A 16,758-nucleotide genomic window follows, 5' to 3' on the forward strand; every position below is an offset into this window, starting at 1 on the left:
CTGCCTGCGATCGTGTAGTTTCAAGTCAGTCAAGAAAAGCAATCTCATGCACTGCACAAGCTCTTTCCCATGAGGCACCTCTCCTGCACTCTGTTTATGCAAATGAGCAAGCAGAGAGCTCAGGAATAAAACACCAAACTCATGTCCCCCAAAAAAGCAGCAGACAATTGCTGGATATTCCCCAACTTCTAATGCTTTTCTTTTAAACAAATGATAAACAGCCTCACCTGTGGCAAGGCTTAAAAAAATTGAATAAACTCTTAAATGTTCCTCTCCACGGAAATCTTTAGTAAAAGGAGAAAGATATTTTCGTTTTGAAGAGAAACCAGAGTAAGTGACAATATAGCTCTCTAGGGTAAGTGGCGGCACATCAAAGACCCTGTCATTGCGAGGGTGAGGACCTGAAAGGTATTTTCAGGCTCTAAGAAAGAGGGCGAGAACCAGGCCGGTGGGCAAAACAGGCCAACATTTCAAAGTCTCTGCTCAAGGTACAAAAAGGTGGACTGTTCACATGTGTATGTCTGGGAATATGCAAATTTCTTTTGTACTCACCTCAGCTCATTAGGAGTTGTCGGGGCTGCTGGGGAAGGGGAACAGGAAATGTGAATCAGGCTTTTAGTTAAGTGGCACTGTAGGCCTTTTGTCCCCTAGCCATTTTACGCTTTCAACACGCTCTACACATAGCCATGCACCGTATGTGCCTTTTTCACACGTACTTTCATTAAACCTGAATATAGAAGGATATATCTGTCTAGGCTGGAGACACGTGAAACAAGTCTGACGTGCCCCTTCAAGTCTACCTGAGAGGAAGCTGACTCAGGATTGGCGACCTCTCAGGGCACCTCTAACGGGCACCTCTAACGGGCACAAATAACGGGCAAGCCCTATGAAAAGCACAGCATGAGTCTTGGTCCCACCTTTAAAAAGGAGGGTGACCTCTGGGATCTGGCAGCAGGATCTTTGGGAGATAAGAAAATATACTGCCTGCGATCGTGAAGTTTCAAGTCAGTCAAGAAAAGCAATCTCATGCACTGCACAAGCTCTTTCCCATGAGGCACCTCTCCTGCACTCTGTTTATGCAAATGAGCAAGCAGAGAGCTCAGGAATAAAACACCAAACTCATGTCCCCCAAAATAGCAGCAGACAATTGCTGGATATTCCCCAACTTCTAATGCTTTTCTTTTAAACAAATGATAAACAACCTCACCTGTGGCAAGGCTTAAAAAAATTGAATAAACTCTTAAATGTTCCTCTCCACGGAAATCTTTAGTAAAAGGCGAAAGATTTTTTCGTATTGAAGAGAAACCAGAGTAAGTGACAATATAGCTCTCTAGGGTAAGTGGCGGCACATCAAAGACCCTGTCATTGCGAGGGTGAGGACCTGAAAGGTATTTTCAGGCTCTAAGAAAGAGGGTGAGAACCAGGCCGGTGGGCAAAACAGGCCAACATTTCAAAGTCTCTGCTCAAGGTACAAAAAGGTGGACTGTTCACATGTGTATGTCTGGGAATATGCAAATTTCTTTTGTACTCACCTCAGCTCATTAGGAGTTGTCGGGGCTGCTGGGGAAGGGGAACAGCAAATGTGAATCAGGCTTTTAGTTAAGTGGCACTGTAGGCCTTTTGTCCCCTAGCCATTTTACGCTTTCAACACGCTCTACACATAGCCATGCACCGTATGTGCCTTTTTCACACGTACTTTCATTAAACCTGAATATAGAAGGATATATCTGTCTAGGCTGGAGACACGTGAAACAAGTCTGACGTGCCCCTTCAAGTCTACCTGAGAGGAAGCTGACTCAGGATTGGCGACCTCTCAGGGCACCTCTAACCGGCACAAATAACGGGCAAGCCCTATGAAAAGCACAGCATGAGTCTTGGTCCCACCTTTAAAAAGGAGGGTGACCTCTGGGATCTGGCAGCAGGATCTTTGGGAGATAAGAAAATATACTGCCTGCGATCGTGAAGTTTCAAGTCAGTCAAGAAAAGCAATCTCATGCACTGCACAAGCTCTTTCCCATGAGGCACCTCTCCTGCACTCTGTTTATGCAAATGAGCAAGCAGAGCACTCAGGAATAAAACACCAAACTCATGTCCCCCAAAAAAGCAGCAGACAATTGCTGGATATTCCCCAACTTCTAATGCTTTTCTTTTAAACAAATGATAAACAGCCTCACCTGTGGCAAGGCTTAAAAAAATTGAATAAACTCTTAAATGTTCCTCTCCACGGAAATCTTTAGTAAAAGGCAAAAGATTTTTTCGTTTTGAAGAGAAACCAGAGTAAGTGACAATATAGCTCTCTAGGGTAAGTGGCGGCACATCAAAGACCCTGTCATTGCGAGGGTGAGGACCTGAAAGGTATTTTCAGGCTCTAAGAAAGAGGGCGAGAACCAGGCCGGTGGGCAAAACAGGCCAACATTTCAAAGTCTCTGCTCAAGGTACAAAAAGGTGGACTGTTCACATGTGTATGTCTGGGAATATGCAAATTTCTTTTGTACTCACCTCAGCTCATTAGGAGTTGTCGGGGCTGCTGGGGAAGGGGAACAGGAAATGTGAATCAGGCTTTTAGTTAAGTGGCACTGTAGGCCTTTTGTCCCCTAGCCATTTTACGCTTTCAACACCATCCCTCCAATCGATATGCTCAGAGCCACCACTGTGCTCTACACATAGCCATGCACCGTATGTGCCTTTTTCACACGTACTTTCATTAAACCTGAATATAGAAGGATATATCTGTCTAGGCTGGAGACACGTGAAACAAGTCTGACGTGCCCCTTCAAGTCTACCTGAGAGGAAACGGACTCAGGATTGGCGACCTCTCAGGGCACCTCCAACGGGCACAAATAACGGGCAAGCCCTATGAAAAGCACAGCATGAGTCTTGGTCCCACCTTTAAAAAGGAGGGTGACCTCTGGGATCTGGCAGCAGGATCTTTGGGAGATAAGAAAATATACTGCCTGCGATCGTGAGGTTTAAAGTCAGTCAAGAAAAGCAATCTCATGCACTGCACAAGCTCTTTCCCATGAGGCACCTCTCCTGCACTCTGTTTATGCAAATGAGCAAGCAGAGAGCTCAGGAATAAAACACCAAACTCATGTCCCCCAAAAAAGCAGCAGACAATTGCTGGATATTCCCCAACTTCTAATGCTTTTCTTTTAAACAAATGATAAACAGCCTCACCTGTGGCAAGGCTTAAAAAAATTGAATAAACTCTTAAATGTTCCTCTCCACGGAAATCTTTAGTAAAAGGCAAAAGATTTTTTCGTTTTGAAGAGAAACCAGAGTAAGTGACAATATAGCTCTCTAGGGTAAGTGGCGGCACATCAAAGACCCTGTCATTGCGAGGGTGAGGACCTGAAAGGTATTTTCAGGCTCTAAGAAAGAGGGCGAGAACCAGGCCGGTGGGCAAAACAGGCCAACATTTCAAAGTCTCTGCTCAAGGTACAAAAAGGTGGACTGTTCACATGTGTATGTCTGGGAATATGCAAATTTCTTTTGTACTCACCTCAGCTCATTAGGAGTTGTCGGGGCTGCTGGGGAAGGGGAACAGGAAATGTGAATCAGGCTTTTAGTTAAGTGGCACTGTAGGCCTTTTGTCCCCTAGCCATTTTACGCTTTCAACACGCTCTACACATAGCCATGCACCGTATGTGCCTTTTTCACACGTACTTTCATTAAACCTGAATATAGAAGGATATATCTGTCTAGGCTGGAGACACGTGAAACAAGTCTGACGTGCCCCTTCAAGTCTACCTGAGAGGAAGCTGACTCAGGATTGGCGACCTCTCAGGGCACCTCGAACGGGCACAAATAACGGGCAAGCCCTATGAAAAGCACAGCATGAGTCTTGGTCCCACCTTTAAAAAGGAGGGTGACCTCTGGGATCTGGCAGCAGGATCTTTGGGAGATAAGAAAATATACTGCCTGCGATCGTGAAGTTTCAAGTCAGTCAAGAAAAGCAATCTCATGCACTGCACAAGCTCTTTCCCATGAGGCACCTCTCCTGCACTCTGTTTATGCAAATGAGCAAGCAGAGAGCTCAGGAATAAAACACCAAACTTATGTCCCCCAAAAAAGCAGCAGACAATTGCTGGATATTCCCCAACTTCTAATGCTTTTCTTTTAAACAAATGATAAACAGCCTCACCTGTGGCAAGGCTTAAAAAAATTGAATAAACTCTTAAATGTTCCTCTCCACGGAAATCTTTAGTAAAAGGCGAAAGATTTTTTCGTTTTGAAGAGAAACCAGAGTAAGTGACAATATAGCTCTCTAGGGTAAGTGGCGGCACATCAAAGACCCTGTCATTGCGAAGGTGAGGACCTGAAAGGTATTTTCAGGCTCTAAGAAAGAGGGCGAGAACCAGGCCGGTGGGCAAAACAGGCCAACATTTCAAAGTCTCTGCTCAAGGTACAAAAAGGTGGACTGTTCACATGTGTATGTCTGGGAATATGCAAATTTCTTTTGTACTCACCTCAGCTCATTAGGAGTTGTCGGGGCTGCTGGGGAAGGGGAACAGGAAATGTGAATCAGGCTTTTAGTTAAGTGGCACTGTAGGCCTTTTGTCCCCTAGCCATTTTACGCTTTCAACACCATCCCTCCAATCGATATGCTCAGAGCCACCACTGTGCTCTACACATAGCCATGCACCGTATGTGCCTTTTTCACACGTACTTTCATTAAACCTGAATATAGAAAGATATATCTGTCTAGGCTGGAGACACGTGAAACAAGTCTGACGTGCCCCTTCAAGTCTACCTGAGAGGAAGCGGACTCAGGATTGGCGACCTCTCAGGGCACCTCCAACGGGCACAAATAACGGGCAAGCCCTATGAAAAGCACAGCATGAGTCTTGGTCCCACCTTTAAAAAGGAGGGTGACCTCTGGGATCTGGCAGCAGGATCTTTGGGAGATAAGAAAATATACTGCCTGCGATCGTGTAGTTTCAAGTCAGTCAAGAAAAGCAATCTCATGCACTGCACAAGCTCTTTCCCATGAGGCACCTCTCCTGCACTCTGTTTATGCAAATGAGCAAGCAGAGAGCTCAGGAATAAAACACCAAACTCATGTCCCCCAAAAAAGCAGCAGACAATTGCTGGATATTCCCCAACTTCTAATGCTTTTCTTTTAAACAAATGATAAACAGCCTCACCTGTGGCAAGGCTTAAAAAAATTGAATAAACTCTTAAATGTTCCTCTCCACGGAAATCTTTAGTAAAAGGCAAAAAATATTTTCGTTTTGAAGAGAAACCAGAGTAAGTGACAATATAGCTCTCTAGGGTAAGTTGCGCCACATCAAAGACCCTGTCATTGCGAGGGTGAGGACCTGAAAGGTATTTTCAGGCTCTAAGAAAGAGGGCGAGAACCAGGCCGGTGGGCAAAACAGGCCAACATTTCAAAGTCTCTGCTCAAGGTACAAAAAGGTGGACTGTTCACATGTGTATGTCTGGGAATATGCAAATTTCTTTTGTACTCACCTCAGCTCATTAGGAGTTGTCGGGCTGCTGGGGAAGGGGAACAGGAAATGTGAATCAGGCTTTTAGTTAAGTGGCACTGTAGGCCTTTTGTCCCCTAGCCATTTTACGCTTTCAACACGCTCTACAGATAGCCATGCACCGTATGTGCCTTTTTCACACGTACTTTCATTAAACCTGAATATAGAAGGATATATCTGTCTAGGCTGGAGACACGTGAAACAAGTCTGACGTGCCCCTTCAAGTCTACCTGAGAGGAAGCTGACTCAGGATTGGCGACCTCTCAGGGCACCTCGAACGGGCACAAATAACGGGCAAGCCCTATGAAAAGCACAGCATGAGTCTTGGTCCCACCTTTAAAAAGGAGGGTGACCTCTGGGATCTGGCAGCAGGATCTTTGGGAGATAAGAAAATATACTGCCTGCGATCGTGAAGTTTCAAGTCAGTCAAGAAAAGCAATCTCATGCACTGCACAAGCTCTTTCCCATGAGGCACCTCTCCTGCACTCTGTTTATGCAAATGAGCAAGCAGAGAGCTCAGGAATAAAACACCAAACTCATGTCCCCCAAAAAAGCAGCAGACAATTGCTGGATATTCCCCAACTTCTAATGCTTTTCTTTTAAACAAATGATAAACAGCCTCACCTGTGGCAAGGCTTAAAAAAATTGAATAAACTCTTAAATGTTCCTCTCCACGGAAATCTTTAGTAAAAGGCGAAAGATTTTTTCGTTTTGAAGAGAAACCAGAGTAAGTGACAATATAGCTCTCTAGGGTAAGTGGCGGCACATCAAAGACCCTGTCATTGCGAGGGTGAGGACCTGAAAGGTATTTTCAGGCTCTAAGAAAGAGGGCGAGAACCAGGCCGGTGGGCAAAACAGGCCAACATTTCAAAGTCTCTGCTCAAGGTACAAAAAGGTGGACTGTTCACATGTGTATGTCTGGGAATATGCAAATTTCTTTTGTACTCACCTCAGCTCATTAGGAGTTGTCGGGGCTGCTGGGGAAGGGGAACAGCAAATGTGAATCAGGCTTTTAGTTAAGTGGCACTGTAGGCCTTTTGTCCCCTAGCCATTTTACGCTTTCAACACCATCCCTCCAATCGATATGCTCAGAGCCACCACTGTGCTCTACACATAGCCATGCACCGTATGTGCCTTTTTCACACGTACTTTCATTAAACCTGAATATAGAAGGATATATCTGTCTAGGCTGGAGACACGTGAAACAAGTCTGACGTGCCCCTTCAAGTCTACCTGAGAGGAAGCGGACTCAGGATTGGCGACCTCTCAGGGCACCTCCAACGGGCACAAATAACGGGCAAGCCCTATGAAAAGCACAGCATGAGTCTTGGTCCCACCTTTAAAAAGGAGGGTGACCTCTGGGATCTGGCAGCAGGATCTTTGGGAGATAAGAAAATATACTGCCTGCGATCGTGAAGTTTCAAGTCAGTCAAGAAAAGCAATCTCATGCACTGCACAAGCTCTTTCCCATGAGGCACCTCTCCTGCACTCTGTTTATGCAAATGAGCAAGCAGAGAGCTCAGGAATAAAACACCAAACTCATGTCCCCCAAAAAAGCAGCAGACAATTGCTGGATATTCCCCAACTTCTAATGCTTTTCTTTTAAACAAATGATAAACAGCCTCACCTGTGGCAAGGCTTAAAAAAATTGAATAAACTCTTAAATGTTCCTCTCCACGGAAATCTTTAGTAAAAGGCGAAAGATTTTTTCGTTTTGAAGAGAAACCAGAGTAAGTGACAATATAGCTCTCTAGGGTAAGTGGCGGCACATCAAAGACCCTGTCATTGCGAGGGTGAGGACCTGAAAGGTATTTTCAGGCTCTAAGAAAGAGGGCGAGAACCAGGCCGGTGGGCAAAACAGGCCAACATTTCAAAGTCTCTGCTCAAGGTACAAAAAGGTGGACTGTTCACATGTGTATGTCTGGGAATATGCAAATTTCTTTTGTACTCACCTCAGCTCATTAGGAGTTGTCGGGGCTGCTGGGGAAGGGGAACAGCAAATGTGAATCAGGCTTTTAGTTAAGTGGCACTGTAGGCCTTTTGTCCCCTAGCCATTTTACGCTTTCAACACCATCCCTCCAATCGATATGCTCAGAGCCACCACTGTGCTCTACACATAGCCATGCACCGTATGTGCCTTTTTCACACGTACTTTCATTAAACCTGAATATAGAAGGATATATCTGTCTAGGCTGGAGACACGTGAAACAAGTCTGACGTGCCCCTTCAAATCTACCTGAGAGGAAGCGGACTCAGGACTGGCGACCTCTCAGGGCACCTCCAACGGGCACAAATAACGGGCAAGCCCTATGAAAAGCACAGCATGAGTCTTGGTCCCACCTTTAAAAAGGAGGGTGACCTCTGGGATCTGGCAGCAGGATCTTTGGGAGATAAGAAAATATACTGCCTGCGATCGTGAAGTTTCAAGTCAGTCAAGAAAAGCAATCTCATGCACTGCACAAGCTCTTTCCCATGAGGCACCTCTCCTGCACTCTGTTTATGCAAATGAGCAAGCAGAGAGCTCAGGAATAAAACACCAAACTCATGTCCCCCAAAAAAGCAGCAGACAATTGCTGGATATTCCCCAACTTCTAATGCTTTTCTTTTAAACAAATGATAAACAGCCTCACCTGTGGCAAGGCTTAAAAAAATTGAATAAACTCTTAAATGTTCCTCTCCACGGAAATCTTTAATAAAAGGCGAAAGATTTTTTCGTTTTGAAGAGAAACCAGAGTAAGTGACAATATAGCTCTCTAGGGTAAGTGGCGGCACATCAAAGACCCTGTCATTGCGAGGGTGAGGACCTGAAAGGTATTTTCAGGCTCTAAGAAAGAGGGCGAGAACCAGGCCGGTGGGCAAAACAGGCCAACATTTCAAAGTCTCTGCTCAAGGTACAAAAAGGTGGACTGTTCACATGTGTATGTCTGGGAATATGCAAATTTCTTTTGTACTCACCTCAGCTCATTAGGAGTTGTCGGGGCTGCTGGGGAAGGGGAACAGGAAATGTGAATCAGGCTTTTAGTTAAGTGGCACTGTAGGCCTTTTGTCCCCTAGCCATTTTACGCTTTCAACACGCTCTACACATAGCCATGCACCGTATGTGCCTTTTTCACACGTACTTTCATTAAACCTGAATATAGAAGGATATATCTGTCTAGGCTGGAGACACGTGAAACAAGTCTGACGTGCCCCTTCAAGTCTACCTGAGAGGAAGCTGACTCAGGATTGGCGACCTCTCAGGGCACCTCGAACGGGCACAAATAACGGGCAAGCCCTATGAAAAGCACAGCATGAGTCTTGGTCCCACCTTTAAAAAGGAGGGTGACCTCTGGGATCTGGCAGCAGGATCTTTGGGAGATAAGAAAATATACTGCCTGCGATCGTGAAGTTTCAAGTCAGTCAAGAAAAGCAATCTCATGCACTGCACAAGCTCTTTCCCATGAGGCACCTCTCCTGCACTCTGTTTATGCAAATGAGCAAGCAGAGAGCTCAGGAATAAAACACCAAACTCATGTCCCCCAAAATAGCAGCAGACAATTGCTGGATATTCCCCAACTTCTAATGCTTTTCTTTTAAACAAATGATAAACAACCTCACCTGTGGCAAGGCTTAAAAAAATTGAATAAACTCTTAAATGTTCCTCTCCACGGAAATCTTTAGTAAAAGGCGAAAGATTTTTTCGTATTGAAGAGAAACCAGAGTAAGTGACAATATAGCTCTCTAGGGTAAGTGGCGGCACATCAAAGACCCTGTCATTGCGAGGGTGAGGACCTGAAAGGTATTTTCAGGCTCTAAGAAAGAGGGCGAGAACCAGGCCGGTGGGCAAAACAGGCCAACATTTCAAAGTCTCTGCTCAAGGTACAAAAAGGTGGACTGTTCACATGTGTATGTCTGGGAATATGCAAATTTCTTTTGTACTCACCTCAGCTCATTAGGAGTTGTCGGGGCTGCTGGGGAAGGGGAACAGGAAATGTGAATCAGGCTTTTAGTTAAGTGGCACTGTAGGCCTTTTGTCCCCTAGCCATTTTACGCTTTCAACACCATCCCTCCAATCGATATGCTCAGAGCCACCACTGTGCTCTACACATAGCCATGCACCGTATGTGCCTTTTTCACACGTACTTTCATTAAACCTGAATATAGAAGGATATATCTGTCTAGGCTGGAGACACGTGAAACAAGTCTGACGTGCCCCTTCAAGTCTACCTGAGAGGAAACGGACTCAGGATTGGCGACCTCTCAGGGCACCTCCAACGGGCACAAATAACGGGCAAGCCCTATGAAAAGCACAGCATGAGTCTTGGTCCCACCTTTAAAAAGGAGGGTGACCTCTGGGATCTGGCAGCAGGATCTTTGGGAGATAAGAAAATATACTGCCTGCGATCGTGTAGTTTCAAGTCAGTCAAGAAAAGCAATCTCATGCACTGCACAAGCTCTTTCCCATGAGGCACCTCTCCTGCACTCTGTTTATGCAAATGAGCAAGCAGAGAGCTCAGGAATAAAACACCAAACTCATGTCCCCCAAAAAAGCAGCAGACAATTGCTGGATATTCCCCAACTTCTAATGCTTTTCTTTTAAACAAATGATAAACAGCCTCACCTGTGGCAAGGCTTAAAAAAATTGAATAAACTCTTAAATGTTCCTCTCCACGGAAATCTTTAGTAAAAGGCGAAAGATATTTTCGTTTTGAAGAGAAACCAGAGTAAGTGACAATATAGCTCTCTAGGGTAAGTGGCGGCACATCAAAGACCCTGTCATTGCGAGGGTGAGGACCTGAAAGGTATTTTCAGGCTCTAAGAAAGAGGGCGAGAACCAGGCCGGTGGGCAAAACAGGCCAACATTTCAAAGTCTCTGCTCAAGGTACAAAAAGGTGGAGTGTTCACATGTGTATGTCTGGGAATATGCAAATTTCTTTTGTACTCACCTCAGCTCATTAGGAGTTGTCGGGGCTGCTGGGGAAGGGGAACAGGAAATGTGAATCAGGCTTTTAGTTAAGTGGCACTGTAGGCCTTTTGTCCCCTAGCCATTTTACGCTTTCAACACGCTCTACACATAGCCATGCACCGTATGTGCCTTTTTCACACGTACTTTCATTAAACCTGAATATAGAAGGATATATCTGTCTAGGCTGGAGACACGTGAAACAAGTCTGACGTGCCCCTTCAAGTCTACCTGAGAGGAAGCTGACTCAGGATTGGCGACCTCTCAGGGCACCTCTAACGGGCACAAATAACGGGCACAAATAACGGGCAAGCCCTATGAAAAGCACAGCATGAGTCTTGGTCCCACCTTTAAAAAGGAGGGTGACCTCTGGGATCTGGCAGCAGGATCTTTGGGAGATAAGAAAATATACTGCCTGCGATCGTGAGGTTTAAAGTCAGTCAAGAAAAGCAATCTCATGCACTGCACAAGCTCTTTCCCATGAGGCACCTCTCCTGCACTCTGTTTATGCAAATGAGCAAGCAGAGAGCTCAGGAATAAAACACCAAACTCATGTCCCCCAAAAAAGCAGCAGACAATTGCTGGATATTCCCCAACTTCTAATGCTTTTCTTTTAAACAAATGATAAACAGCCTCACCTGTGGCAAGGCTTAAAAAAATTGAATAAACTCTTAAATGTTCCTCTCCACGGAAATCTTTAGTAAAAGGCAAAAGATTTTTTCGTTTTGAAGAGAAACCAGAGTAAGTGACAATATAGCTCTCTAGGGTAAGTGGCGGCACATCAAAGACCCTGTCATTGCGAGGGTGAGGACCTGAAAGGTATTTTCAGGCTCTAAGAAAGAGGGCGAGAACCAGGCCGGTGGGCAAAACAGGCCAACATTTCAAAGTCTCTGCTCAAGGTACAAAAAGGTGGACTGTTCACATGTGTATGTCTGGGAATATGCAAATTTCTTTTGTACTCACCTCAGCTCATTAGGAGTTGTCGGGGCTGCTGGGGAAGGGGAACAGGAAATGTGAATCAGGCTTTTAGTTAAGTGGCACTGTAGGCCTTTTGTCCCCTAGCCATTTTACGCTTTCAACACGCTCTACACATAGCCATGCACCGTATGTGCCTTTTTCACACGTACTTTCATTAAACCTGAATATAGAAGGATATATCTGTCTAGGCTGGAGACACGTGAAACAAGTCTGACGTGCCCCTTCAAGTCTACCTGAGAGGAAGCTGACTCAGGATTGGCGACCTCTCAGGGCACCTCGAACGGGCACAAATAACGGGCAAGCCCTATGAAAAGCACAGCATGAGTCTTGGTCCCACCTTTAAAAAGGAGGGTGACCTCTGGGATCTGGCAGCAGGATCTTTGGGAGATAAGAAAATATACTGCCTGCGATCGTGAAGTTTCAAGTCAGTCAAGAAAAGCAATCTCATGCACTGCACAAGCTCTTTCCCATGAGGCACCTCTCCTGCACTCTGTTTATGCAAATGAGCAAGCAGAGAGCTCAGGAATAAAACACCAAACTTATGTCCCCCAAAAAAGCAGCAGACAATTGCTGGATATTCCCCAACTTCTAATGCTTTTCTTTTAAACAAATGATAAACAGCCTCACCTGTGGCAAGGCTTAAAAAAATTGAATAAACTCTTAAATGTTCCTCTCCACGGAAATCTTTAGTAAAAGGCGAAAGATTTTTTCGTTTTGAAGAGAAACCAGAGTAAGTGACAATATAGCTCTCTAGGGTAAGTGGCGGCACATCAAAGACCCTGTCATTGCGAAGGTGAGGACCTGAAAGGTATTTTCAGGCTCTAAGAAAGAGGGCGAGAACCAGGCCGGTGGGCAAAACAGGCCAACATTTCAAAGTCTCTGCTCAAGGTACAAAAAGGTGGACTGTTCACATGTGTATGTCTGGGAATATGCAAATTTCTTTTGTACTCACCTCAGCTCATTAGGAGTTGTCGGGGCTGCTGGGGAAGGGGAACAGGAAATGTGAATCAGGCTTTTAGTTAAGTGGCACTGTAGGCCTTTTGTCCCCTAGCCATTTTACGCTTTCAACACCATCCCTCCAATCGATATGCTCAGAGCCACCACTGTGCTCTACACATAGCCATGCACCGTATGTGCCTTTTTCACACGTACTTTCATTAAACCTGAATATAGAAAGATATATCTGTCTAGGCTGGAGACACGTGAAACAAGTCTGACGTGCCCCTTCAAGTCTACCTGAGAGGAAGCGGACTCAGGATTGGCGACCTCTCAGGGCACCTCCAACGGGCACAAATAACGGGCAAGCCCTATGAAAAGCACAGCATGAGTCTTGGTCCCACCTTTAAAAAGGAGGGTGACCTCTGGGATCTGGCAGCAGGATCTTTGGGAGATAAGAAAATATACTGCCTGCGATCGTGTAGTTTCAAGTCAGTCAAGAAAAGCAATCTCATGCACTGCACAAGCTCTTTCCCATGAGGCACCTCTCCTGCACTCTGTTTATGCAAATGAGCAAGCAGAGAGCTCAGGAATAAAACACCAAACTCATGTCCCCCAAAAAAGCAGCAGACAATTGCTGGATATTCCCCAACTTCTAATGCTTTTCTTTTAAACAAATGATAAACAGCCTCACCTGTGGCAAGGCTTAAAAAAATTGAATAAACTCTTAAATGTTCCTCTCCACGGAAATCTTTAGTAAAAGGCAAAAAATATTTTCGTTTTGAAGAGAAACCAGAGTAAGTGACAATATAGCTCTCTAGGGTAAGTTGCGCCACATCAAAGACCCTGTCATTGCGAGGGTGAGGACCTGAAAGGTATTTTCAGGCTCTAAGAAAGAGGGCGAGAACCAGGCCGGTGGGCAAAACAGGCCAACATTTCAAAGTCTCTGCTCAAGGTACAAAAAGGTGGACTGTTCACATGTGTATGTCTGGGAATATGCAAATTTCTTTTGTACTCACCTCAGCTCATTAGGAGTTGTCGGGCTGCTGGGGAAGGGGAACAGGAAATGTGAATCAGGCTTTTAGTTAAGTGGCACTGTAGGCCTTTTGTCCCCTAGCCATTTTACGCTTTCAACACGCTCTACAGATAGCCATGCACCGTATGTGCCTTTTTCACACGTACTTTCATTAAACCTGAATATAGAAGGATATATCTGTCTAGGCTGGAGACACGTGAAACAAGTCTGACGTGCCCCTTCAAGTCTACCTGAGAGGAAGCTGACTCAGGATTGGCGACCTCTCAGGGCACCTCGAACGGGCACAAATAACGGGCAAGCCCTATGAAAAGCACAGCATGAGTCTTGGTCCCACCTTTAAAAAGGAGGGTGACCTCTGGGATCTGGCAGCAGGATCTTTGGGAGATAAGAAAATATACTGCCTGCGATCGTGAAGTTTCAAGTCAGTCAAGAAAAGCAATCTCATGCACTGCACAAGCTCTTTCCCATGAGGCACCTCTCCTGCACTCTGTTTATGCAAATGAGCAAGCAGAGAGCTCAGGAATAAAACACCAAACTCATGTCCCCCAAAAAAGCAGCAGACAATTGCTGGATATTCCCCAACTTCTAATGCTTTTCTTTTAAACAAATGATAAACAGCCTCACCTGTGGCAAGGCTTAAAAAAATTGAATAAACTCTTAAATGTTCCTCTCCACGGAAATCTTTAGTAAAAGGCGAAAGATTTTTTCGTTTTGAAGAGAAACCAGAGTAAGTGACAATATAGCTCTCTAGGGTAAGTGGCGGCACATCAAAGACCCTGTCATTGCGAGGGTGAGGACCTGAAAGGTATTTTCAGGCTCTAAGAAAGAGGGCGAGAACCAGGCCGGTGGGCAAAACAGGCCAACATTTCAAAGTCTCTGCTCAAGGTACAAAAAGGTGGACTGTTCACATGTGTATGTCTGGGAATATGCAAATTTCTTTTGTACTCACCTCAGCTCATTAGGAGTTGTCGGGGCTGCTGGGGAAGGGGAACAGCAAATGTGAATCAGGCTTTTAGTTAAGTGGCACTGTAGGCCTTTTGTCCCCTAGCCATTTTACGCTTTCAACACCATCCCTCCAATCGATATGCTCAGAGCCACCACTGTGCTCTACACATAGCCATGCACCGTATGTGCCTTTTTCACACGTACTTTCATTAAACCTGAATATAGAAGGATATATCTGTCTAGGCTGGAGACACGTGAAACAAGTCTGACGTGCCCCTTCAAGTCTACCTGAGAGGAAGCGGACTCAGGATTGGCGACCTCTCAGGGCACCTCCAACGGGCACAAATAACGGGCAAGCCCTATGAAAAGCACAGCATGAGTCTTGGTCCCACCTTTAAAAAGGAGGGTGACCTCTGGGATCTGGCAGCAGGATCTTTGGGAGATAAGAAAATATACTGCCTGCGATCGTGAAGTTTCAAGTCAGTCAAGAAAAGCAATCTCATGCACTGCACAAGCTCTTTCCCATGAGGCACCTCTCCTGCACTCTGTTTATGCAAATGAGCAAGCAGAGAGCTCAGGAATAAAACACCAAACTCATGTCCCCCAAAAAAGCAGCAGACAATTGCTGGATATTCCCCAACTTCTAATGCTTTTCTTTTAAACAAATGATAAACAGCCTCACCTGTGGCAAGGCTTAAAAAAATTGAATAAACTCTTAAATGTTCCTCTCCACGGAAATCTTTAGTAAAAGGCGAAAGATTTTTTCGTTTTGAAGAGAAACCAGAGTAAGTGACAATATAGCTCTCTAGGGTAAGTGGCGGCACATCAAAGACCCTGTCATTGCGAGGGTGAGGACCTGAAAGGTATTTTCAGGCTCTAAGAAAGAGGGCGAGAACCAGGCCGGTGGGCAAAACAGGCCAACATTTCAAAGTCTCTGCTCAAGGTACAAAAAGGTGGACTGTTCACATGTGTATGTCTGGGAATATGCAAATTTCTTTTGTACTCACCTCAGCTCATTAGGAGTTGTCGGGGCTGCTGGGGAAGGGGAACAGCAAATGTGAATCAGGCTTTTAGTTAAGTGGCACTGTAGGCCTTTTGTCCCCTAGCCATTTTACGCTTTCAACACCATCCCTCCAATCGATATGCTCAGAGCCACCACTGTGCTCTACACATAGCCATGCACCGTATGTGCCTTTTTCACACGTACTTTCATTAAACCTGAATATAGAAGGATATATCTGTCTAGGCTGGAGACACGTGAAACAAGTCTGACGTGCCCCTTCAAGTCTACCTGAGAGGAAGCGGACTCAGGATTGGCGACCTCTCAGGGCACCTCCAACGGGCACAAATAACGGGCAAGCCCTATGAAAAGCACAGCATGAGTCTTGGTCCCACCTTTAAAAAGGAGGGTGACCTCTGGGATCTGGCAGCAGGATCTTTGGGAGATAAGAAAATATACTGCCTGCGATCGTGAAGTTTCAAGTCAGTCAAGAAAAGCAATCTCATGCACTGCACAAGCTCTTTCCCATGAGGCACCTCTCCTGCACTCTGTTTATGCAAATGAGCAAGCAGAGAGCTCAGGAATAAAACACCAAACTCATGTCCCCCAAAAAAGCAGCAGACAATTGCTGGATATTCCCCAACTTCTAATGCTTTTCTTTTAAACAAATGATAAACAGCCTCACCTGTGGCAAGGCTTAAAAAAATTGAATAAACTCTTAAATGTTCCTCTCCACGGAAATCTTTAATAAAAGGCGAAAGATTTTTTCGTTTTGAAGAGAAACCAGAGTAAGTGACAATATAGCTCTCTAGGGTAAGTGGCGGCACATCAAAGACCCTGTCATTGCGAGGGTGAGGACCTGAAAGGTATTTTCAGGCTCTAAGAAAGAGGGCGAGAACCAGGCCGGTGGGCAAAACAGGCCAACATTTCAAAGTCTCTGCTCAAGGTACAAAAAGGTGGACTGTTCACATGTGTATGTCTGGGAATATGCAAATTTCTTTTGTACTCACCTCAGCTCATTAGGAGTTGTCGGGGCTGCTGGGGAAGGGGAACAGCAAATGTGAATCAGGCTTTTAGTTAAGTGGCACTGTAGGCCTTTTGTCCCCTAGCCATTTTACGCTTTCAACACCATCCCTCCAATCGATATGCTCAGAGCCACCACTGTGCTCTACACATAGCCATGCACCGTATGTGCCTTTTTCACACGTACTTTCATTAAACCTGAATATAGAAGGATATATCTGTCTAGGCTGGAGACACGTGAAACAAGTCTGACGTGCCCCTTCAAGTCTACCTGAGAGGAAGCGGACTCAGGATTGGCGACCTCTCAGGGCACCTCCAACGGGCACAAATAACGGGCAAGCCCTATGAAAAGCACAGCATGAGTCTTGGTCCCACCTTTAAAAAGGAGGGTGACCTCTGGGATCTGGCA

At 45.4% G+C, this 16,758-nt stretch overlaps 17 non-coding genes across 17 annotated transcripts; all 17 read right to left on the reverse strand.

Moving 5' to 3' along the window:
- Positions 1 to 219: 219 nt before the first annotated feature.
- LOC146774722 (U5 spliceosomal RNA) lies at positions 220 to 334 on the reverse strand. Its single transcript, XR_014974768.1, has one exon. It is a non-coding gene; the product is annotated as a U5 spliceosomal RNA (small nuclear RNA).
- An 865-nt stretch (positions 335 to 1,199) lies between these two features.
- Positions 1,200 to 1,314, reverse strand: LOC146774723 (U5 spliceosomal RNA). Its single transcript, XR_014973813.1, has one exon. It is a non-coding gene; the product is annotated as a U5 spliceosomal RNA (small nuclear RNA).
- Positions 1,315 to 2,166: 852 nt separating this feature from the next.
- Positions 2,167 to 2,281, reverse strand: LOC146774724 (U5 spliceosomal RNA). The gene has a single exon (XR_014973644.1). It is a non-coding gene; the product is annotated as a U5 spliceosomal RNA (small nuclear RNA).
- An 888-nt stretch (positions 2,282 to 3,169) lies between these two features.
- LOC146774725 (U5 spliceosomal RNA) lies at positions 3,170 to 3,284 on the reverse strand. Its single transcript, XR_014973645.1, has one exon. It is a non-coding gene; the product is annotated as a U5 spliceosomal RNA (small nuclear RNA).
- An 852-nt stretch (positions 3,285 to 4,136) lies between these two features.
- LOC146774726 (U5 spliceosomal RNA) lies at positions 4,137 to 4,251 on the reverse strand. The gene has a single exon (XR_014972839.1). It is a non-coding gene; the product is annotated as a U5 spliceosomal RNA (small nuclear RNA).
- An 888-nt stretch (positions 4,252 to 5,139) lies between these two features.
- LOC146774727 (U5 spliceosomal RNA) lies at positions 5,140 to 5,254 on the reverse strand. Its single transcript, XR_014974644.1, has one exon. It is a non-coding gene; the product is annotated as a U5 spliceosomal RNA (small nuclear RNA).
- An 851-nt stretch (positions 5,255 to 6,105) lies between these two features.
- Positions 6,106 to 6,220, reverse strand: LOC146774728 (U5 spliceosomal RNA). Its single transcript, XR_014972840.1, has one exon. It is a non-coding gene; the product is annotated as a U5 spliceosomal RNA (small nuclear RNA).
- Positions 6,221 to 7,108: 888 nt separating this feature from the next.
- Positions 7,109 to 7,223, reverse strand: LOC146774729 (U5 spliceosomal RNA). Its single transcript, XR_014972841.1, has one exon. It is a non-coding gene; the product is annotated as a U5 spliceosomal RNA (small nuclear RNA).
- An 888-nt stretch (positions 7,224 to 8,111) lies between these two features.
- Positions 8,112 to 8,226, reverse strand: LOC146774730 (U5 spliceosomal RNA). The gene has a single exon (XR_014974445.1). It is a non-coding gene; the product is annotated as a U5 spliceosomal RNA (small nuclear RNA).
- An 852-nt stretch (positions 8,227 to 9,078) lies between these two features.
- LOC146774731 (U5 spliceosomal RNA) lies at positions 9,079 to 9,193 on the reverse strand. Its single transcript, XR_014973814.1, has one exon. It is a non-coding gene; the product is annotated as a U5 spliceosomal RNA (small nuclear RNA).
- An 888-nt stretch (positions 9,194 to 10,081) lies between these two features.
- On the reverse strand, positions 10,082 to 10,196 carry LOC146774732 (U5 spliceosomal RNA). Its single transcript, XR_014974215.1, has one exon. It is a non-coding gene; the product is annotated as a U5 spliceosomal RNA (small nuclear RNA).
- An 865-nt stretch (positions 10,197 to 11,061) lies between these two features.
- Positions 11,062 to 11,176, reverse strand: LOC146774733 (U5 spliceosomal RNA). Its single transcript, XR_014973646.1, has one exon. It is a non-coding gene; the product is annotated as a U5 spliceosomal RNA (small nuclear RNA).
- Positions 11,177 to 12,028: 852 nt separating this feature from the next.
- LOC146774734 (U5 spliceosomal RNA) lies at positions 12,029 to 12,143 on the reverse strand. Its single transcript, XR_014972842.1, has one exon. It is a non-coding gene; the product is annotated as a U5 spliceosomal RNA (small nuclear RNA).
- Positions 12,144 to 13,031: 888 nt separating this feature from the next.
- On the reverse strand, positions 13,032 to 13,146 carry LOC146774735 (U5 spliceosomal RNA). The gene has a single exon (XR_014974645.1). It is a non-coding gene; the product is annotated as a U5 spliceosomal RNA (small nuclear RNA).
- Positions 13,147 to 13,997: 851 nt separating this feature from the next.
- On the reverse strand, positions 13,998 to 14,112 carry LOC146774736 (U5 spliceosomal RNA). Its single transcript, XR_014972843.1, has one exon. It is a non-coding gene; the product is annotated as a U5 spliceosomal RNA (small nuclear RNA).
- Positions 14,113 to 15,000: 888 nt separating this feature from the next.
- On the reverse strand, positions 15,001 to 15,115 carry LOC146774737 (U5 spliceosomal RNA). Its single transcript, XR_014972844.1, has one exon. It is a non-coding gene; the product is annotated as a U5 spliceosomal RNA (small nuclear RNA).
- An 888-nt stretch (positions 15,116 to 16,003) lies between these two features.
- LOC146774738 (U5 spliceosomal RNA) lies at positions 16,004 to 16,118 on the reverse strand. Its single transcript, XR_014974447.1, has one exon. It is a non-coding gene; the product is annotated as a U5 spliceosomal RNA (small nuclear RNA).
- Between the last annotated feature and the right edge of the window lie 640 nt (positions 16,119 to 16,758).

Source organism: Triturus cristatus, chromosome 12 (assembly GCF_964204655.1).
Source record: "Triturus cristatus chromosome 12, aTriCri1.1, whole genome shotgun sequence".
NCBI lineage: Eukaryota > Metazoa > Chordata > Amphibia > Caudata > Salamandridae > Triturus > Triturus cristatus.